Source organism: Centrocercus urophasianus, unplaced genomic scaffold, assembly GCF_019232065.1.
Source record: "Centrocercus urophasianus isolate 14NV4802_14NV808 unplaced genomic scaffold, USGS_Curo_1.0 seq_20, whole genome shotgun sequence".
Lineage (NCBI taxonomy): Eukaryota > Metazoa > Chordata > Aves > Galliformes > Phasianidae > Centrocercus > Centrocercus urophasianus.
This window is the reverse complement of record NW_024884756.1, coordinates 7,541,502-7,547,501: the sequence shown is the minus strand read 5'-3', so window position 1 is coordinate 7,547,501 and position 6,000 is coordinate 7,541,502.

Below are 6,000 nucleotides of genomic sequence, written 5' to 3'. Positions count from 1 at the left end.
CCACGATCGCATGGCTAGCATAAGGGAGGATGAAACACTGGCTGGCAAAGCCCCCCAGCTGCCTGCTTTCCCCAGAGGGCTCCAAAGCAATGGATCACAAAGAAGACTCAACAGCATTCAGTAGCATCGTGCCTTTCAGCACCGCTGTGAGTGCTCTGTGCACTCAGAAATAGCTTGATGTCATTTACTTCTCAGTAGCAGCATTTTAAATACAGAAGTGTGGCTTGTAAAACAAAGTTAAAAATAAATCTACCTCAAAAGATATTAGCATCGCTTTAACTGAGAACCTCTAGTTCAGTTCTCAGGAGTACACAGGAATCAGTGGTTTCTTTCTGGCAGAAGATAACGCTGGTGGTGTTGGTTATCTGCTTTGCTGCAGCAACGAGCAGCACTTCACAGTCGCTGGGTCACAAGTAGGTCAGGTGCCCTCACGCAGCACTGTGAAAAACAACCTGTACACAAAGTCTGATTTTCTGAAAGATACGTGTACACATTCGTAGGCATGAGAAGAACTAAACAAAGCAAGCACTGGGAAAAAAAATGATGAGAATTCAAAGATCTTCGCCTAAATCTTTTGGTTGTGAATGAAAACTACTGTGGCAGCACTCCACAGTGCATTTCTGATGCACTATTTTTTTTCCCCCAGAGGAGTGAGGCAATGCTCCAATTTTTTCCAGACTGTGATCTAGACGGCTGAGCCACCAGAGTGCCTGTATGAAAATAGAATAGGCTCAGATTCTCACCAGGCAGATGCTGCAGATCATACCCTAAAGGAGAGAAGAGGAAAACTGAGATAACAGGTTCCCACTCATGCCAATCAATGTTGCAAATTGTTCAAAGGGGAACTCTTTATCTCGTGTTCAAACTATTGAGAGATGTGAAAACTGCATATCATTAAATATTAGAAACGATTAATGAGTCAAAGAACATGAGGAAGAAAAAAGTGATTTCCAGCTTACATTTTAAGAGTATCTCCTTTTTTATTAAAGACAAGACCCTTAAACGCACTTACAATAAAGTCTGAATGATGTTAGGAGCCTAGCTAAGAAATAAAGACCTCAGAGTGTCTGCCTGGTCTTTTACACACCTAGAACAAGTGAGCACCTGAGCTATGGCATGAAAGCCATACCACCCCAACCCAGATCTTTCAGCAGCTCACTGCCCATTTCACCCCTAACACCATTCTGACTCAAGACTCTGTGATTTGGCAAGAGCGCGCTTGGTGCACTCTAACCCAGAGCACAAGCTTCAACAGCACCCAACACGCAACAGTGGCAGGGAGGAATTCCTGTTGCAGACATCACCTTGCCTTGAAATCAATGTGCCATCTTGCAAAAAAAACCACATAAATCAGTACTAGGGTATTTATTAGGACACAAAGACTACAGTTTAACTTCCTTACCATGCTGAGAGAACTCAGACATGCAGTCTCTTCTCCTCTCCCAGCAGACTGCTGTAATCCTCACACTACAGGCTGCTTTACAGTATTACACAGGGCAGAGGAGGAGTGCTTTCTCCCACAGCTGAGGCTGTGCTAACTCATCCAGAACAGGAATGAAAGCATGAACTTGCCCAACATTGTTAATGTCCAACCACAAAGGCTCACATCTACTTCTGGGAAGAAGGAAGCCAGGTTTGGATTCCTTCTCCGTGTACATCGCAACTGCTTCATACGCAGTACAAAGTCCTCGGATCTTATGATGGACTGCCTGAATTGTAAGGCTCCAGTGAATCAGCAACTCTCTCCTTAAACCTTGTTTTTTTCTCCAGGAGAAATAGAGAACGCCCATCCGTACCCTGCAGGAGCATCATCACAATAGCACCTACAGGGAAGATGCAAGACGCAAGTTTGAATGACCTCAGACTGTAGAAAGAATTGAGCTTTTGTTTGGTCCCTTTTGGCTACAGGTTATTTTCTTCTTTACTAACATCTCTCTTCAATGTTATTGAGCAAGCTGGTCTAGCGAGAGGTGTCCCTGCCTATAGCAGGGGGATTGGAATAGATGTTCAGTGACTACATGACCTTTAGGTCCCTTCCAATTCAAACCATCCTATGATTCTAAGATTGAGCTCTAGAAATCATCTTTTTCCCCTTGTGAATACAAGAGAACAATGCAAGTTTCGTTCACATCATTAGAACAACTCTCAATGTTAAATTTTCATATACAGTTTCAGTTCTCAATGTCCTTTTACACCACCAGGCACTTTGGTTGTCCTCTAGTGAAAACAAACTCATTTTCATTTCCGGTGTGAATCAATCTCGCTGAAAACTGATTCATACTGAACATTTTGAAACAAATTGAAAAAGCCATCTGGAAAATTCAGAAAAGATTTTCAAAATACATACAGGATCACAACACTCATCCATTTCTTTTCTCCCACCACCACAGGAACTGCACTATGTGAGGGACACCACAGTTTGCAACTCACCTTCCCATGGCAAGGGCCTGTACCAGCAATGTGCCAAGGGAGTGAGATACAGGAACAGAACAGATCTGTAAGAGAAAAATTGAGCCCCAGCAACTTCTTACAGAAGGCTTGAAAGGAATACAAGGATTAAAGCCGACACTGCTTTCCGACAGCCTAGAAGGAAGACAATAAGTCCACAACAGACACTATTGCCATTCTTCTTGTGATATCCAACGATACAATTAAGGTCAACTGTACAACTGCTTTCAATTTGTTTTGTTGATGGTTGTTTTTTTTTCCTTATAGCCTAGCCAAGGGAAAAAAAAAAAAAGAAAAAAAAAAAAAGACATTCTGAAGGAGTGTGCTTTCTTATATAAACAGCATAAATAGATAAGCAGTTTCAGGGAGCAGCATAAATCAAGAGGTTATTTTACTGCCACCAGAGTTAAAACCCTTAATTTTAATACGGAGTATTTCAAACGTTATCAAGCAGAGATAATCAAACTTTGGTTTAATTGCTCCCTTTGTGAAAAGACTTTATTAAATTAATTAACCAAGTTATCTTCTCAGAGTATGATCCATTTCTAATTCTAAACCTATCGATCTTTTTATTTGGAAGCCATTGTTCAGCATCAAATTGCTTTCTGCAATCAGCATGTAGTAGCGAGTTTAATAAAGCTCAAGGACTCCTCTAAGGTCCTAAGAGACTGAGAAACAAAAATATTCATAAGCACCCTGAGAAATGATCATTATGCATAATCATCCCGACCCCAGATATGGAAGGCAGTAAGAATTTAAGTAACTACTGACAGTGTGAGTCCCAAGTGAGATTACTATGAGAAATTCTCTTTTCTGTCGTCCAGTCAATGCTGACTTTCATACCAATCAAGTGGCATCACCAAGAGATTCCTCTTTTTGCTCTCCAGGTTACACTCCACAGGAATATAAACACAGAAACATTCTCGCCCAAATCACATTGATTTTGTATTTCTTTCTCACACTCTGCTTTGGAAAACAGTAATCACAAAGTTCTCAGTTGCCATGCAAATAAAAAGGATCATTACCGATGGATGAGGAGGCTTGTATCAAGTAAGAAAAAAGCTTCCCGAGAGTCCAGTCTTCACTAAACTGAAAAGTCTATTAAAACAGTGCTGCTAGAATTCCACCAAGTCTACATAACTCAGAACAAGGAAACCTGACTCCTAATTCATTCAGGAAAAGCAAAAGTTGAATGTACATGAGAGCTTTTAGGAGGTGGAAGAGTTAAAGAGTTCATACATATCAAAGGATGGAAATTGCTGAAAAAATGCTTAGTATAAGGGGGATGTTAAGCAAAGTAGATTGATGAAATTCCACATATACAATTTTTCCTTATCAAAAGATGGTTTCATTTACACTATAAGGCAGTACAAAACCCCATGAGTTCATTCCTTTCCCCTTGCTCTTCTAAACTACCTTGTCTGCCGTCACTTCTTTCCATGCCTCTTTCCAGCCTTTCTCCACAGCTGCCCTTTCTCTAAACAACAGCAGACTGACATCCAGGTGGAATCGAGGCCTTTCAGATAATTTTTCATCAACATGAGGATTTGCGTGGTTATGGCAGGACCCCAAGTGGCATGTGCTTTGAATGGTGTAAGAGAGCTGTGCTAGAGAGATTTACGTGATGTGTTAATTATTTTTTTTTTCCTAGCTGGTATCTTCTTGGATTTGAGTGAGGTGTGTATACTTACTTCAAACAGATTTATATACTTGCACGTACGGCTTACTCACTACTGGAAGAAGGAAAACATTTTTTCCAGCATTTGAGAACAACTAAATAAACAAACAGAACCATTTATTTCTGAGCATAACAATCAGTCGTTTAGCTACACACAATCACAGAGCCAAGAGATCTTTCTAGCACTCATAAACAGCTTGTTAGAACGTGCAACTTCAGGACAACATCACTGTTCCTGTCTTTTTCTCCAAATAGAGGACAGTAGTGGATGTGACCTGCACGCACGACTGCTGATTTATGCTGTGCTGACTCGGAGGAACTACACTGCCAGCAAGACAATTTCTCATGATTACAGTGTTTACAAGTCTCACTGAGTCCAGAAGTCCTTGTTTTGAATACAAGAAGAAAAACTGTGAACGTCTCAGACACAAGACATAGTGCATGTACCGCATGCTCTAGCTAAATGTCTCCCTTATGTAAAAGATAGATGAGACACACTTTAATTAAGGGTTAGTCAGGGAGTATAATGACCAGAGGCCAAACACAAGAGATGATAATCTTGATTACAGGTTGGTCACACTGATCAAAGTAATATATTGGCTCTATATTCCTAGAAACAACTTTGTGAACTTTTGATTAGAAGATTACTGTGTCCAAAATTCCTTCTCCATTATTTGAGACTTTTTCTTCCCTTTAAGTAGCCCACATAATTTAGCCGTTTGCTTCTTATTCACCTGCTTTTACTGGAGCTAAGCACTGATGAAGCAGAACGAAATGTTTCGAAGCACAGATTAAAATTTGACCTACGAAACTCAACAAGGGCTCCAGCCTCTGTGGCCTGTTTTCCCTCACTTTCCTCTGCACCTCCACCCCAGGCTGCACCCTGTGCCCTTTAATGTGTGGTTTCAGAAATTCCCTTCCACCCAAGGGCTGCCCCAGGCTCTTTCCTTCATTTCCTTCTTTCCTTCACAAGCACCATTTCAGCCTGTTTTGCCTTGCCCTGCTGAACTTTCTTGCCAAGGGGAGCCAGAACTGCCCATTCCTCAGCTTGTCCTGTCATGCCAGGTGTTTCTGGCACTCCTGGCCTGCCTCCTGGCCCCTTCCAGGTGTTAGCAGCACTCACTGCTTGCCTCAAACCAAGCACCTCCATGCTTCCTGCCTACCCACACACTCTCCTCCAGAGCCCTATTGGGCTGACCCAGGCCATCTCTTTCTTCCCATTTCCCCACTCTGTAGCAGTTCTCCTTACATCTCCAAGCATTGTCACATCCTCCACAGTGTGCAAACATACTCCACTGACCCTTCTTCCCAGAGCATAGAGCTCCGGCACGGTCACTGCTCAGCTAGCTCTGCTTGGGTTCCCCCTCCTCCTCCCATGTCTCTCAAGAAGCATTTCAGCTCCCTGCAAAAACCCTGAAGCCACCTTTTGCTCAGCTCTGACTGCTTCAGCACCTTCAGTTTCTCTTCCCCACTACCTGCAGTGACCTGTTCCACATACGCTTTAACTTCCTCCTGGCCCCTTGCCTAAGCCTTTGCAACCCAAGTCTTCTTCACAGCCATCAGTTCCTGCACCCTGCCAGTGCTCTGTGCTTGCTACCCTTACCTGTCCCCTCCACTCCCCCAGCAGCTCAGACAGCCATACCTTCCCTTTCCATTTTCAGCCACGCTTCAACACACTGGATCCAGTGGGACCACAAGCCTTTTTATTCCTCTCCTTCAGACAAAACATACTTCCCTCCATCACCTCCAATGAATTCTGCGAGGCCCCAGAGGTCCCCTCACCCCTCTACAGCATCCCCTCACTGAGAGAACCTCCTGCCTCCATGGCAGTCTGTGCACAGCCGCTAGCTGCCCTCCCTGCATCAGGAGGAAGA